Consider the following 17,306-nt stretch of genomic DNA (forward strand, 5'->3'; position numbering starts at 1 on the left):
CTAGATGGGAGGCAGGAGTTGCACCTGGGACCTGAATAGGGCTGGACCTTCTCTTAACAATGCCGGCTCCACCCCCTGTGGTGCGTCTGATGTCTCTGCCCTGCACACTGAAAGAAGAGAAGGAAGACTGTCAACAAAGTGCTCCAGGACTGTACTTGCCTTCCACAATGTTGGCTCCACCTTCTGTGGGGCATCTGATGTGCCTACCCTGCGCTGTGAAAGGAAAAGAGAAGTCTGGTAAACAGAGTGTTTCAGAACTGATTTGGACTAGGCACAGGCCCCTCTCCCCTCAGAGAACAAAGGATTTTGGGGTATAAGTTTTGGGACCCTGATCCCATGAAATTAGATCACTTCTGGACTTACAAAACGAAATCTCTGCTGAGGAGAAGGAACCTGAAGAAACTGAGGAGAGACTATTCCCAAGATGAATTGCTGCTAGGGGGATTGGCCTGCAGTGGTTGCCTGACTGCCAAAGGGAGGAGAAAGAACTTTGTGGACTTTTCTTTCAACGTGTGCATAAAATCTCCAAGGGCTTGGAAGAGAGCTTGCCCCCTGATCAAAGTCCCAGGACCTGTGGACTTCACCAGCCTTTGTGAATTGCTGCTGGAAACAAGTGGCTACAGAGGCAGGGAGCTGTGACTGACTCTCACGACTGGCCCGGTGTCCTGTAGGCACCACATCAAGCAACGTCCGCCTCAAACCACGCAAGCTCTGCACTCACCGACTCCGTCCTGACGCCGTCACCGAGCCGAAGCCTGCACCGCGACTGGTAGACACCGCGACGTGCAATGCCTCACTACACCGAATCGAACTGGTCTGACCGACGCGGTCACTGCTGCTGACTTCGAGTCCTGTGACTGCACTGGAGTTGGGCACCGCCTCGCACGCTTCGCGACGCACCGCCCGACTCGCACCGCTGTCCGGACTGATCGATGCCAGCTCCCGAACTCCAGCTCGTTCGCCGCACCGCAAGCTGCAAGCACTGCATCGAAGCACCGTCTCGCCCTGCAACGCAAGCCTTGGATCCACTGACTCTGTCAACGGGTCGCTGCCTGCACCGCATCGAGGGACAGCGCGTACTGCAACGCTTCCTTTCTGCACCGCGACGATCACCGGAACCAGCTCGCACATCTGTGCTAGCCGCCCAAGTAAAAGGTACTGTGACTGAGTCTGTCGACATTTGAGTGGGCCCGTACCGACGCGGTCCGCTAGATCTGCTAGACTCTGTGTTATTTTCAACAACGCTGTAGCCGGCCCAGGCTACCGACTAAACATGGGCGAATTTTGCGATTCTGGCGTTTGCGAATTTGCGTATTTTGCGAACTCGCAATCTGCAAAATCCGCAAATTCTCGGGAGTTTTTATTTTGTGTTCGCAAGGGTTTCTGCCAGTTCGCGAGGGTTTTGTACCAGTTCGCAATTGCGAACTTACTTGTCAGCTCGCAACGGTCGTGACTATGTTGTTTCTACGTCTGGTTCATCATCACAGGTTCCCAGCACCCTCTGTTTCACCTGCCCTGCTTCAACTGACATGAATTAATTTGGGGTTGATTTATTAATGTGTCACTGTTTAAAATTCCAGTCTGGCACCTGCTTCTTTATCTGTAATTTGCTTTCTGTTGCAGTGCAATTTTTTTTCCAGGACCTTTGTGGCCTACTTGTATCTATTCTATGAGCCTGCTGTGAGGGTCAGAGCAGGGTCATACAATTGTTGCAACTAGCAACTGAACTCTGGAGGGGCCCCAGTCTGGAAGCACTACAGGGAATGGTTACTAATGATGAGTTTGAACTTTTGCACCTGCTGAGTGCTTTCAGTTTTGCAAAACTCGTTTTTCTGCAGAACAGCAACTGTAATGCCCCAAACAAACATAGACAACTGAACTCTGGAGGGGCCCCTCAGGAATTACTACAGGGAATGGTTACTAATGATAAGTGAACTTTTGCACCTGCTGAGTGCTTTCAGTTTTGCAAAACTCGTTTTTCTGCAGAACAGCAACTGTAATGCCCCAAACAAACTTACTTGTGAAAGTTGATTTCTAATCCAAAAGTGACCCAAAAAAAGTCAAAAGGCCTCAAATCCCAAAAAGTGCAGGCAAATGTCAACCTGAGGAGTTATTCTGATAAAAATCATCTTTTTCAGAAGGTCTATGCTGCTTGCTAGTGGATTTCTCGTGCAGAATTGCAAATATTGTAATTTCGTGAGTGCGAGATTGTTGCTGCCCGCCGCACCTACATGTTTGCAATTGCGAACTCTTGAGATGCGTCGCCAAACTCCCGCGGGATCCCGCAGCAAGATCCAAAATGGCGCAGCACTCGCAAAATATCGAGAAAAACAACTCAGCAAACGCTGAAAGACGGTAAGTGAACGCAGCATGCCGCAAAATTGTATCACCAAGAAAAAAAATCCGCTGCGTGAGAATTTGCGGATTTTGCGGGAAATTCACGAATCTTGCGGATTGCGAATTTCCGGAAAATCTGCAAAATCCGCGAGCGGAACGGATTTTCCGCCCATGCTTACTACCGACTCGCACAGAACCTTGATTTAAGCCTTTTTAACCAGAACTCTTGAAAGCTAATAGTACTGTAGATTATTTTTGTCATTTATTGGTCTTGTGGTAACTCTATGTAAAATATACCTATTTTTGATATAAAACCTTGTGTGGTGTCCATTTGTAGTGTTGTCACTGGGTTACTGTATGTGGTCACAAATGTCTAACTTACACCGCCTATGAAATAAGTCGTGACTGCTATCTAGAGGGTGAGCAAGGGTTATTTTAGGAGTCTAATCCCCCTTACTCTGACTAGAGGAGAGGGTCCCTATTTGTTACAAGTACCTACCTGTGCCAACTAGAGACCCCCAATTCTAACACTGAGCTTTGTCGGCAAGGGCGCATCCATGACCAGCTTCATCACTCGGTGGCTCAAGGACCTCATGCCAAGAGATCTCCAGTACTCGACCCTTGTGGTGGAGCGTGCTCACCGGACCCTGACTCAGAAGCCTCCCCCAGGAGAGACTTCGAGACCAGTGATCGCCAAGATACTGAACTATGCCCACCGAATTGCAGTACTGCGATATGCCCGGACACACAAAGACTGCTTTCAACATGAGTCCCTGTCCATCATGGTGCTCCAGGACTATACGCGCCTGGTCCAGCAACAACGCCAATCTTTTGCTGCCGCAAAATGTAGGTTGAGAGACATGACCTTACAAGATATGCTTTTATTTTCAGCCAGGATGCAGGTGATTTACATTTCCAAGTCGTTTTTCTTTGATACTCCGGAAGTTGTCTTTGCCTAGACTGATGAGCATCCTCAATTTCGGCCAGGTTCCCCGCCGCTATTGGACTCAGACTCATCGTGCGACACATGGCCACCCAGGCCACGGAGGCCTAAATCCAAGAGGCGGCACTGTTCTGGTTCCAAAAGGTCCACGAGTCCGGAGAGCCCCCCCCTGAACTTTTCGGAACAACGCTGACAACAAACAGCAAGTCGACATTGGTTGTTGTTCATTGAGACTCTTTGTCACAATTTTCCTCTGGGTTGGCGTGGATGTGGGGCCATGCACCTTTGGCAATAAACCGCAAGTTGACATTGTTCATTATTTAGCGAGACTGTATGAATCTTCTTCTGGGTTGGCATGGATGTGAGGCCATGGAACGTCCGAGCCACAGACTCTTTGTGCCCCTTTGTTTTTTCTATGTTTTTTGGGTAGGTAGGGTGCTTTTGGCGTGGGAGCGCGGGGCACACCTGTTGGGCTCCTGATGTTCCACACACCATGACAGATACTGCTTGTTTATGGCAGTGTCGGGTTGGGGGATATTGGGGGTTGTAGTTCTCAATGGTTGCTGTTTTTTTTATGTTTCATGCAGACAGTACATCTTGATCTCGATCTCTCCACTGCTACTTTCTCAAGCCAGGGACAATGGTGCCAGGTGACGTAACCCCCTTCGGGGACTTAACTGTAGTCTCATGGAATTTATACGGGGTCTCCTTAATAAAGTGAAACGGGGCTCAGCATTATGCCAAGCTAAGAGGTATGGGGCTGATATCCTAATCCTGCAAGAGACCCACCTCCTCGGCACCAAAGCCCATATCTAGCTCAATTTGGTTTCCATCAAGCGCTTCATGCAGGATTCACCAGAGGCTCTCGGCGGGTGGCCATTTTAGTACATCGCAGGGTTCAGTTCAAACACATAGCGCAAAGGACGGATCCAGGGGGTCAATTCCTTTTCATCACAGTCCTACTATATGGGGAACAAGTTACTATAGGTAGCGCCTATGCCCCTCTCCTGCTAGGGATGGCCTTCATTGACAAGATATCTAGAGTCTGGGGAGACTTGCCGGAAGGGGAGACCCTTCTAAGGGGCAACTGGAATGACACAATAGGGCCTGTAGATCAACACTAAACTGACTACATTGGTTTCCACCCTGAGCTGGGCTCACGTTTGGAGAGAATACCACCCAGACGAGCAGGGCTACACATATTTATCTGCCGTCCATGGGTCACAGTCTCGGTTAGATTACTTCTTCACCCCACGTATATTCCGCCACAGATTCTCACAGGTAACACGCCAGCCCCGCGGGCTCTCAGATCATTCCCCGGTCACCCTATTATTCCACACGCGCCATCTCAAGACCCCCTTTTGCTGGTGCATGTCTCCATGGCATCTCCGGTGTCCAGACTAACAGCATATGCTTCGTGGGGCGATTTTCACATATCTAGACAATAATGGCCCCTCCGCCCCATCCCGCAGTACCCTGTGGGAGGCCCTCATTCCCACCATTCAGGGTGTTGAAATCAGCTATCACACCAAAGAAAAATGGGCATGACGGGAGCAACTTGAGGCATTGGAGTCGCGTCAGTCGGCCCTGGTTGCACAGCTCAACCTAGACCCTAGCCCTAGTATACGGCACAACCTCCTGCAGGCGCAACAAGAACTGCAGCAATATCTTATGGGGAGGCCAAGAATATTTGGGAGGTGTCTCAACAATGGGCGGCAAATCAAGCAGAATGCTCAATCGGCTATGGTAGGCTAATAACTCCCTGGCGATTGTCCCGACTATTCGCGCCACAGATGGATCACTACCCACGTCACCGGAGGGTGTTGCTGAGGCATTAGCCCAACACTTACAGCTCTGTATGCCCAACACGAACTGATCTCGGCCGATCTTATAGCGGAGTTCCTCACGGATATTCCGCCTCAGAAAGTTTTGGACCACCTTCGTGAGCAATGAGAGGCCCTAATTACAGTGGTACAGTGGACGAACTGACGGGCACCCCCAACGCTATACATCCGGGGCGTGTCCCGGGTTCTAATCGATTCCCTATGGAATCCCTGCGGCCAAATATATATCTTTTAGGGCCCCATTAGCTGGTGACAATTCAAGAAGCAGAGGAACAAACCATATTGCCCCAAGACTGAGATAGTGCTGTTCCTCAAGACTGGTTGTCCTCCGGATAACCCTTCCTCATACCATCCCATTTCCCACATCAATTTCGAGCCAAAACCTTTGGGGAAGGTCTTGGCAGGTCACCTAGGGACCTGCGTCTCGCACCAGTTGGGATTCATGCCCCACAGAGCCACAATATTAGGAGGGTGCATACCCCTAAGGCAGCTGTACCAATAATGGGCTGTCCGGTCTCCATGCTATTGGCGGCTATTGACAAGGCCTTTGATTCTGTCGGGATTGCCAGTAGCGGAAGGATATTGAAACGCCACTAACCTTTACTTGTGACCAGCAGAGACGATGATAGAAGATATCCCCCCTAATTCCTCCTAACACAACCCCCAGCAGAGAAAGGCAATCCTTCTGCGTGATTTTGTGCCCAGGGGAAAAAGGGAAGTGGATAAAACAATAAACTCGCTGTATATTGGTGATCCCCTCAAGGTCTGGTCTGAGTTACTGCTAGGCACCAGGAAGGATGACCTCACTGAATAATAGGATGACAAACAAAAGATAACGATACCTGCCCTCTCCTCCTAATACCTGGTGCAAAGGTATGTCACTCTAAACCAACTCACCAGTATATCTATACAGCTAGAACTGAAATATGCACATACTTAAGCCCAAACGATCCAGGGTATGATAAAACAACTCATAGTTCCTTTTTTGGCATAGGATCTAAGCATATGTGCAGCGTAACTATGTACATCCAAGTACTGGAGCAGAAGGTAAGCAGGTATATAAACAAGTGTTCGAAATAGATTAGCAAAATTAAGTACTCGTTCCCCAGAGAGAGTGTTGTTTAACTTCCTCACAAGACAATGTATCGAGGTTCCGGAAACACGATAAAGGCAAAAGGAGAATATCATAAACACAACACTTTGGCAAAGTACAGAGCAGAGTGTGGTAGTTCCTTTCTGTTTCAAGTAGATAGTAAGTAGTGGTGAGGCTGAGAACAGGATAGGTAAATACACCAGAACACTGCTGAAGAGAGAATTGCCGAGTACGCGTCTTCAGTTTCAGACGCGTGCACATACAAAAACTCTTTTATGACTCGCACAAACAATTAAATGCGCATCGAGCATTTAAATATTTACAACAAGGGGTGGTGAGGGACAGAGTCTCTGAATTAAACAGAATACTCTCACCCAGTCAAGAGATCAGGGCTAGATCCAACACCGTTTTTTAGCTCACTGCACCATCCCAGTTTCAGAACCTGGCTGTATGCAAATTAGTCTGTTCCTGTCCCAGTGCATGATGGGAGCAGGGCAAACCAAACTACAAAAGCCAATTCTTACACTGGGAAAGAAACAAGCTACCGGGGACCGGTTTCTGGCATTTCAGCCGTCTTCGGCCCGGCTTGCTTGAATCCTGATGGTGCAATGAGCAAGGGACTCACATCTGAGTATACCCTTCCACGCTTAGGGTGGACAAAAATATTTACAACAAGGGGTGGTGAGGGACAGAGTCTCTGAATTAAACAGAATACTCACACCCAGTCAAGAGATCAGGGCTAGATCCAACACCGTTTTTTAGCTCACTGCACCATCCCAGTTTCAGAACCTGGCTGTATGCAAATTAGTCTGTTCCTGTCCCAGTGCATGATGGGAACAGGGCAAACCAAACTACAAAAGCCAATTCTTACACTGGGAAGGAAACAAGCTACCGGGGACCGGTTTCTGGCATTTCAGCCGTCTTCGGCCCGGCTTGCTTGAATCCTGATGGTGCAATGAGCAAGGGACTCACATCTGAGTATACCCTTCCACGCTTAGGGTGGACAAAAATATTTACAACAAGGGGTGGTGAGGGACAGAGTCTCTGAATTAAACAGAATACTCTCACCCAGTCAAGAGATCAGGGCTAGATCCAACACCGTTTTTTAGCTCACTGCACCATCCCAGTTTCAGAACCTGGTTGTATGCAAATTAGTCTGTTCCTGTCCCAGTGCATGATGGGAACAGGGCAAACCAAACTACAAAAGCCAATTCTTACACTGGGAAGGAAACAAGCTACCGGGGACCGGTTTCTGGCCTTTCAGCCGTCTTCGGCCCGGCTTGCTTGAATCCTGATGGTGCAATGAGCAAGGGACTCACATCTGAGTATACCCTTCCACGCTTAGGGTGGACAAAAATATTTACAACAAGGGGTGGTGAGGGACAGAGTCTCTGAATTAAACAGAATACTCTCACCCAGTCAAGAGATCAGGGCTAGATCCAACACCGTTTTTTAGCTCACTGCACCATCCCAGTTTCAGAACCTGGCTGTATGCAAATTAGTCTGTTCCTGTCCCAGTGCATGATGGGAACAGGGCAAACCAAACTACAAAAGCCAATTCTTACACTGGGAAGGAAACAAGCTACCGGGGACCGGTTTCTGGCATTTCAGCCGTCTTCGGCCCGGCTTGCTTGAATCCTGATGGTGCAATGAGCAAGGGACTCACATCTGAGTATACCCTTCCACGCTTAGGGTGGACAAAAATATTTACAACAAGGGGTGGTGAGGGACAGAGTCTCTGAATTAAACAGAATACTCTCACCCAGTCAAGAGATCAGGGCTAGATCCAACACCGTTTTTTAGCTCACTGCACCATCCCAGTTTCAGAACCTGGCTGTATGCAAATTAGTCTGTTCCTGTCCCAGTGCATGATGGGAACAGGGCAAACCAAACTACAAAAGCCAATTCTTACACTGGGAAGGAAACAAGCTACCGGGGACCGGTTTCTGGCATTTCAGCCGTCTTCGGCCCGGCTTGCTTGAATCCTGATGGTGCAATGAGCAAGGGACTCACATCTGAGTATACCCTTCCACGCTTAGGGTGGACAAAAATATTTACAACAAGGGGTGGTGAGGGACAGAGTCTCTGAATTAAACAGAATACTCTCACCCAGTCAAGAGATCAGGGCTAGATCCAACACTGTTTTTTAGCTCACTGCACCATCCCAGTTTCAGAACCTGGCTGTATGCAAATTAGTCTGTTCCTGTCCCAGTGCATGATGGGAACAGGGCAAACCAAACTACAAAAGCCAATTCTTACACTGGGAAGGAAACAAGCTACCGGGGACCGGTTTCTGGCATTTCAGCCGTCTTCGGCCCGGCTTGCTTGAATCCTGATGGTGCAATGAGCAAGGGACTCACATCTGAGTATACCCTTCCACGCTTAGGGTGGACAAAAATATTTACAACAAGGGGTGGTGAGGGACAGAGTCTCTGAATTAAACAGAATACTCTCACCCAGTCAAGAGATCAGGGCTAGATCCAACACCGTTTTTTTAGCTCACTGCACCATCCCAGTTTCAGAACCTTGCTGTATGCAAATTAGTCTGTTCCTGTCCCAGTGCATGATGGGAACAGGGCAAACCAAACTACAAAAGCCAATTCTTACACTGGGAAGGAAACAAGCTACCGGGGACCGGTTTCTGGCATTTCAGCCGTCTTCGGCCCGGCTTGCTTGAATCCTGATGGTGCAATGAGCAAGGGACTCACATCTGAGTATACCCTTCCACGCTTAGGGTGGACAAAAATATTTACAACAAGGGGTGGTGAGGGACAGAGTCTCTGAATTAAACAGAATACTCTCACCCAGTCAAGAGATCAGGGCTAGATCCAACACCGTTTTTTAGCTCACTGCACCATCCCAGTTTCAGAACCTGGCTGTATGCAAATTAGTCTGTTCCTGTCCCAGTGCATGATGGGAACAGGGCAAACCAAACTACAAAAGCCAATTCTTACACTGGGAAGGAAACAAGCTACCGGGGACCGGTTTCTGGCATTTCAGCCGTCTTCGGCCCGGCTTGCTTGAATCCTGATGGTACAATGAGCAAGGGACTCACATCTGAGTATACCCTTCCACGTTTAGGGTGGACCGCGGCTTTTCTGCACGGAAAACACGAACAATGTTGCAAATGCGGAGGAGGCGAGCCCGCGCTCCTTCCGCGTAATACCTGAAATACCAAGGGGCAACCTCTGTAGGAACTGGAGTTGCTGAATGCACGAACTGGAACAAGTCCTGAATGCTTCCACGGCTACAATCTTCTTGCTGGGATCCAGCTGGGAACACCATCCGCTATTCCAAACATCAACTGGTTGATTGACAAGCACCTTCGCTTTGTGGAGGAGGTGCTTTTGAAAGAACCGCCTTGAGCCTCAATGTGGCCTGCCCCATGGCATGCTGGGAGTGGTAGTTTTCGAGTGACTTTTATTGCGCCATGACGGTAGCGCAAACTGCGGATTTTGTAAGGGTAGGACGGGTACTGAACCCATGGACATGAAATCGCTACAGAACCCCCTCTAAAGGACTGCCGACCCGGCGGTCGTCCAGGTTTACCAGGATGGTCAGCATGGAAGCGGTCCACCAAATCAGGACAATTCAGGTTGCCTACAGGTTCCCATGTCCTATCCTCAGGCCCATATCCTTTCCAATCCACCAGATATTGGACTCTACCCCTAACCATTCAGGAGTCAAGAATTATTTGAACCTCATACTCTTCCTGACCATCCACCTCAATAGAAAGGGGTTTCTCTGTTAGTCTCATACTTGGAGGACATGGTTGGAGTAAGGAGACATGGAATACAGGATGGATCTGCCAAGAGACAGGAAGTGATAGTTTCATTGCCACAGGGTTGATGATCTCTACTATACTGTAGGGCCCTACGATTTTTGGCTTCAGCTTGTTTGCTCCTTTGATATGGATATTTTTAGTAGAAAGCCATACCTTATCCCCTACCTTATAGCTGGGCTCTTGAGTCCTTTTCTTATCTGCAAAATGTTTCTGTGGTGATTGAGCAGTGGCAAGACTATGTTTTGCTGCTGTTAGAACAGCTCTGAGATGTGCGTGATGTTCATGGATGCTAGGTAAGGGAGAGCGGATCGGCCAATCAAAAGGTAGCATGTTGGGGCGATAGCCATGCCGACAAAAAAAAGGTGAACACCCCAGGGTAGAATGCTTAGCGTTATTATGGGCAAATTCCGCAATCCACAACAACTTGGTCCAGTTCATATTATTCTGCAGGGTGAAGCATCAGAGATATTGTTCCAGCATCTGATTTAGACGTTCTGTTTTTCCATCGGTTTGGGGATGGTAGCTGGAGGAAAGCAGAGCATCGATGTTCATAGTCTTACAAAGGGCTTTCCAGAAACGGGATGTGAACTGGGTACCCCTGTCGGTTATCAAGACACAAGGAATTCCGTGAGCCCGTACTATGTGCCGGAGGAAAACTACTGCCAGTTCTGCTGAAGTAGGCAGACCAACTAAAGGTATGAAATGTCCCATCTTAGTTACATGTCACAAGCAATATGACTGTCTTCCCTTCGCAGGGTGGCATTTCCACTATGAAGTCTATTGACAGCATGTGCCAAGGTTGTGGGGGTGTAGGCAATGGTCGGAGGAGTCCTGTTGGTTTTGTATGAATGGATTTTCCTTGTGCACAGATTGCACAATTTTCTATGTATTCTCGAACATCTCCGCGTACACTGGGCCACCAAAAGGAACGCTCCAAACTTGCTATGGTTTTATATATCCCCATGTGCTCACCCAACACTAAATCATGGGTCCATGCCAACACTCGTTGTTGTAGTGTTTCTTTTGGAATATATAATGCATGGTCATGATAGGCGAGGTCCTCTTTTTACGTGCGATGATCGGGGTCTTCTTGTACCCATTCCTGTAAATCCACCTCTGCTAGAGCCACTTTCACTTCCTCCAAGAAATCCTGTGAAGATAGCAGGGTTAGAGACGGCTTAGGATAGCCCACTTCGGTTAGGATGAAAGGGGGTTCGGTTGTGCTGGTCACCCTCTGGTCTTCCGTTTCACCTACGCGCGAAAGTGCATCGGCCTTCCAATTTTGCGGTCCAGGTCGATATTTAATTATGAAGCCAAAATCTGAAAAGAATAGTGCCCATCGTAATTGTCAAGGTGTGAGAGCTTTTGCAGTCTTTAGAAACAGTAATTTCCTGTGATCTGTGTAGATTTCTACTGTATGCACTGCTCCCAGCAGATAGTGTCGCCATTCTTCGCATTCTCTTTTTACTGCAAGTAGTTCTTTATCGGAGATGGTGTAATTAACCTCACTGGGAGTGAGTTTTCTTGAGTAATAAGCTACTGGATGTAGCTGCCCAGTCACGGGATGACGTTGGAATAGAACCCCTCCGACGGCGTATTGAGATGCGTCCGTCTCCAAAACAAAAGGAATCTGTGGGTCAGGATGGCGAAGGATGGCGAAGGATGGGAGCCTGGGTAAACTGTTTTTTCAGAAATTGGAATGCTCTATCTGCCTACTCACCCCAAACAAAGGGGGTATTTTTCTTCAATAGGCTAGAAATGGGCTGAATGATTTTAGAAAAGCCTTTGATGAAACGCCTGTAGTAGTTGGCAAAACCAGGGAACCTCTGCACAGATTTGATGTTCTGAGGTGTCCGCCAGTTTATGATTGCCTCGACCTTACTCATGTCCATTTGACAGCCCTGAGCATTGATGATATATCCAAGAAAGGTGACTTCCTGGGCATGGAAAAGACATTTTCCCAGCTTTGCATATAGCAAATTTTGTTGTAGTTTTTCAAGTACTGTTTTCACATGATGTACATGATCCGAAAAGGTTGCAGAATGAATAAAAATGTCATCGATATAGATGACGCAGAATGTTTCCAAACAGCCTCGCAATACCTCATCCATAAAAAACTGAAAGGCTGCAGGGGCGTTGCACAGCCCAAAAGGCATCACCCGGTATTCGAAAAGCCTGAACTTTGTTCTAAAAGTAGTCTTCCACTCATCCCCCTTTTGTACTCGCACCAAATGATAAGCTCCACGGAGGTCGAGTTTGGTAAAATAACGAGCACCCTTCAACTGGTCCAAGAGCACTGGTATCAAAGGGAGAGGGTAACGATTCTTGATGGTTACTCGAGTAATAGCCCTATAATCATTGCAAGTTCTTAATTCCTCACAATCCTTCTTAGGAATGAAGAAAAGAGGGGAGGAAGCCGGTGAGGTGGAGTGTCGGATAAATCCAGATGCACGGTTTTCTTCCAGGTAGGTTTTCAAGTATTGTGTCTCTTTTTCGGTCAAGGCATATACCCGACTACAAGGGATATCTGCTCCAGGTATCAGCTCGATCCGGCAGTCATAAACCCGATGTGGTGGTAACTGGGTCGCCTTCTGTTTATCAAACTGAGAATAGTATGCATGATACTCCTCAGGAAGTACTGTAGCACAGCAATAATGGTCTTGGGAACACGCAGTTGCCAGACACGCCGAAGGCGTCTTTTCGGGACCGGCAAGAAGAGGCTTCCCCTTGTTGCAATTCTCATTGCAATAATCAGATGACAGGGTTACGGTGCGGGCTGCCCAACTGACCTCTGGGTCATGCAGTGTTAACCAAGGCATGCCTGAAATGAGACGGAATTGGGGTGCGTCAATAAGGTCAAACTGTATATATTCATGGTGATCTTGGCCAACTTTCATTAAAAGGAAATGTGTATGATAGGTCACAGGACCGGAGGACAGGACTGTTCCATCCCCCACTTTTACCAGCTCAGGGGTTTCTTTCTTTTCACAGGCTATTCCAATTTTCATAGCGAATTCTGGATCTATGTAATTACCGGTGGCACCGTAATCGAGCAAGGCATCTATGTCTAATGCATCTTGGGATGTGATCCATAAGGAAACCCTAAGGTTTATATGCGCTACTGCAGGATGGAGAGTGTTAGCCAGCACTGGTGAGATCATGGAAAGTTGACGACCCAAGGCAGAGATCTCTTCCTGATTTGGGTTCTTTAGTTTTCCGCCGATTCCCCAGTTTTCGTATTTGCTTGGACTCGTGGAATAAAAGGTCTTCCAGTTAGTGCATTTCTCGCCCGACATTCCTTGATGAAATGACTTTCTTTCCCGCAATACAGACATTGCTTCAATCTTCGCCTTTTTTCTTTTTCCTCAGGAGTAAGGGGACCCGTTATTTCACCGATTTGCATAGGTTCTGCTTTTTCGGTGGCTTTGGGACGTTCTTCCATTGGGCTTTTGAATCTCGGATAAACATAGCGACTGTCTCCTCTATTTTTATCCCCTTTTCTTTCCTGGAGTCTATGATCTAACTGGACAGTCAAATCAATTAGTTCTTCGCTAGTTTGAGGGAGCTGTACTACCTGAGCCAGGACGTCTTTAAGCTCTCCCCTCAATCCTTGGTAGAACAAGGTGATCCTTTAGTCGGAAGGCCAGTCTATTTCTACCACTAGCCGGTTGAATGATGTAATGTAAGTCAGCAGATCTTGGGAGCCTTTTCGTAATGTCAACAGTTCTCTATCAAGGGTCATCATATGTGACTTTCTATCGAACAGTTTCCGCAGTTCCAGACAAAAGTCGGGAAAATTGTGCAATACGGGATCGTTCTTTTCCATTAAGGGAATAGTCCAACTTGCTTCATTGCCACCCATGTAAGACATCATAAACGCAGTTTTTGCATGATCATCGTGAAACACAACAGGTTTGCATAAAAAATGCAGTCTACATTGATTCAAAAAGGTTTCAAACTTCTTTGGGTCCCCATAAAATCGCTCAGGTGGTGCCAAGAGAATACCTGTATTTTGTATCACATGAACGGTGTGAGCTGGATCAGTTGGGGTGTGTGTGGCTGGAGGAGTTGCAAAAAACCCACCCCCTTGTGTGCCTGCTGTGGATGGATGTGCGGCTGATACTGGAGGAGGCAAAGTAGCTGGTCTGATATAAGACCTCTCTCCTCCCCCCCTGCGTGAGAGGCCTGCTACTTCCCTGCGTAAAGTGCCCACTTCTCTATGCAGATTCCAATTCTCTGTTCTTGAGGATTGAACTCCTGTTGCAAAGCTGCCAAGCTTTCCACCACAGAGGCTAAAACTTCATTGATCTCCATCGTCTAGGCTAGGCGTATACTTGGGCTTGTCAATCTGTCGGGATTACCAGTAGCGCAAGGATAATGAAACGCCACTAACCTTTACTTGTGACCAGCAGAGATGATGATAGAAGATATCCCCCCTAATTCCTCCTAATACAACCCCCAGCAGAGGAAGGCAATCCTTCTGTGTGATTTTGTGCCCAGGGGAAAAAGGGAATGGGATAAAATAATAAACTCGCTGTATATTGGTGGTCCCCTCAAGGTCTGGTCTGAGTTACTGCTAGGCACCAGGAAGGATGACCACACTGCATAATAGGATGACAAACAAAAGATAATGATACCTGCCCTCTCCTCCTAATACCTGGTGCAAACGTATGTCACTCTAAGCCAACTCACCAGTATATCTATACAGCTAGAACTGAAATATGCACATACTTAAGCCCAAACGATCCAGGGTATGATAAAACAACTCATAGTTCCTTTTTTGGCATAGGCTCTAAGCATATGTGCAGCATAACTATGTACATCCAAGTACTGGAGCAGAAGGTAAGCAGGTATATGAGCAAGTGTTCGAAATAGATTAGCAAAATTAAGTACTCGTTCCCCAGAGAGAGTGTTGTTTAACTTCCTCAAAACACAATTTATCGAGGTTCTGGAAAAATGATAAAAGCAAAAGGAGAATGTCATAAACACGACACTTTGGCAAAGTACAGAGCAGCGTGTGGTAGTTCCTTTCTGTTTCAAGTAGATAGTAAGTAGTGGTGAGGCTGAGCACAGGATAGGTAAATACACCAGAACACTGCTGAAGAGAGAATTGCCGAGTACGCGTCTTCAGTTTCAGATGCGTACACATACACAAACTCTTCTATGACTCGCGCAAACAATTAAACGCTCATCGAGCGTTTAAAAGCACCGCGGCTTTTCTGCACAGAAAACACGAACAACGTTGCAAATGCGGAGGAGGCGAGCCCGCGCTCCCTCCGCGTAATAACTGAAATATCAAGGGGCAACCTCCGTAGGAACTGGAGTTGCTGAATGCACGAACTGGAACAAGTCCTGAATGATTCCACGGCTACAATCTTCTCGCTGGGATCCGGCGGGAAACACCATCCGCCATTCCAAACACCAACTGGTTGATTGACAAGCACCTTCGCATTGTGGAGGAGGTGCTTTTGAAAGAACTGCCTTGAGCCTCAATGTGGCCTGCCCCATCGCATGCTGGGAGTGGTAGTTTTCGAGCGACTTTCATTGCGTCATGACGGTAGGGCAAACTGCGGATTTTGTAAGGGTAGGACGGGTACTGAACCCATGGACATGAAATCGCTACAGATTCCTTGAGTTGGGTGTACCTTTTCCAAGTACTAGAGGCGGTCAATTTTGGGCCACGCTTTGTTGCCTATGTGTGCGTGCTTTACACCGACCTCACGGTGTCAGTACGTATTGCGGGGCACTGCTCCCACCTCTTCCCAATCCACAGAGGCACTCGACAGAGCTGTCATTGTCCCCACTATTGTTCGCCCTTGCGGTTGACCCCCTAGCAGGGTGTGTTTGAAGTGACCTGGTGCTCTGTGGCTTTGACTGGTCACAGTCGCAATCGGACCATATCGTGTTATATGCGGACGATGTCCTCTTTTTCATGAGAGACCCCTGGTATTCTGGGCCCTGAATTTTGGAAATTCTTAGGGTGTTTAGGGGAACTACAGGGTTACACACAAACCCTGATAAATCTGTGCTGTTTCCTGTGTGCAGGGTAATGCTTGGGCTTCGCAGTTTTCCCGGGTGATGGAAGGCTTTAAATATCTCAGTGTGTTCGTATCCCTATACCCCGCAGTCTCCTGAGCACATAATATTACCCCATTATTGGCTAGTCTCAATAGTGAAATAGCAATATGGTCTTCCCTCCCCATGTCCTTATATGGGTGCTCGGCCATCTTTAAGATGGTGTCGCTGCCCCGGATCTTGTACCGCCTCCAAAACTTCCCTTATCCTATTCCGCACTCTTGGTTTGCACAGGTGGATGCCATACAGAATAAATTTCTCTGGAACGGTGGCGCGGTGAGGGTAGCTCTCCGCACATGTGCACAATCCACATATTGCGGAAGGATTGCAGCAGCAGATATCTATTCCTATTATGTGGCATCTCACATACTCGTGGTGAATGAATGGTGTTATAATTCTCCCACAGATCCGGCATATGCGATTGAATATGCTGCAATGGAATGATCCCCTCTCCTCCACCACCTTTATAGTGCCACAAATCTCGATTTTATGCCTCCTGGGAAGGTCACGATCCAGCTGTGGCTGGCCAAGTTCCGACAGATGGTTTGGAATGGGAAGCTTACCCAGGCGACTCCACTTTAGCAGGGCACATACCTCTGCCCTGTGGCCACCCTGCGAGGGTTCCGGGGATGGGACTTAGTGGGAATTTCGACCCTGGGAGATGTGATGCGGGGTACGACGCTGAAATCCTTCCAACAACTACAGGCGGGGTTCGACCTACACAAATCACAATTTTACGAATTTCATGCACCCACTCCTTTGATCCACACACTTGAGACCATCCCGGAATTCCACCCTCTGGAAGGTTTATTTCTCATGGGTGACCTTGGCCTCCATAAGATCAGGCAAATATACCATACCCTGGTGACTCACACACCGAAGAAAGAGACAAGTCGCATATGGCGTGGCAGGCCGATATCCCAGACCTGACGGACGATGACTGGGCTGCAGCTATTGCCAGCCCGCGCGGCGTGGGGGTCTCCACCCAATACCGCTGATACAGTTTAAATACCTACACCGGACCTATTACACGTGGACCAGACTCTGGCGGATGGGTGTTATCCAGTCCCCTACATGTTTGCGGTGTGACCGGGAAGAGGGTGGGACATTCTTGAACACAGTCTGGAATTGCATGGCTTTGCAACCCTTTTGTCATAGAATTAGGTCCTGTCTTGGCGAGGTGCTTTCATGGCAGCTTTCGCATGACTTGCGCCTCATCCTTCTGCATAC

The sequence above is a fragment of the Lissotriton vulgaris genome, chromosome 6 (genome assembly GCF_964263255.1).
Source record: "Lissotriton vulgaris chromosome 6, aLisVul1.2, whole genome shotgun sequence".
Lineage (NCBI taxonomy): Eukaryota > Metazoa > Chordata > Amphibia > Caudata > Salamandridae > Lissotriton > Lissotriton vulgaris.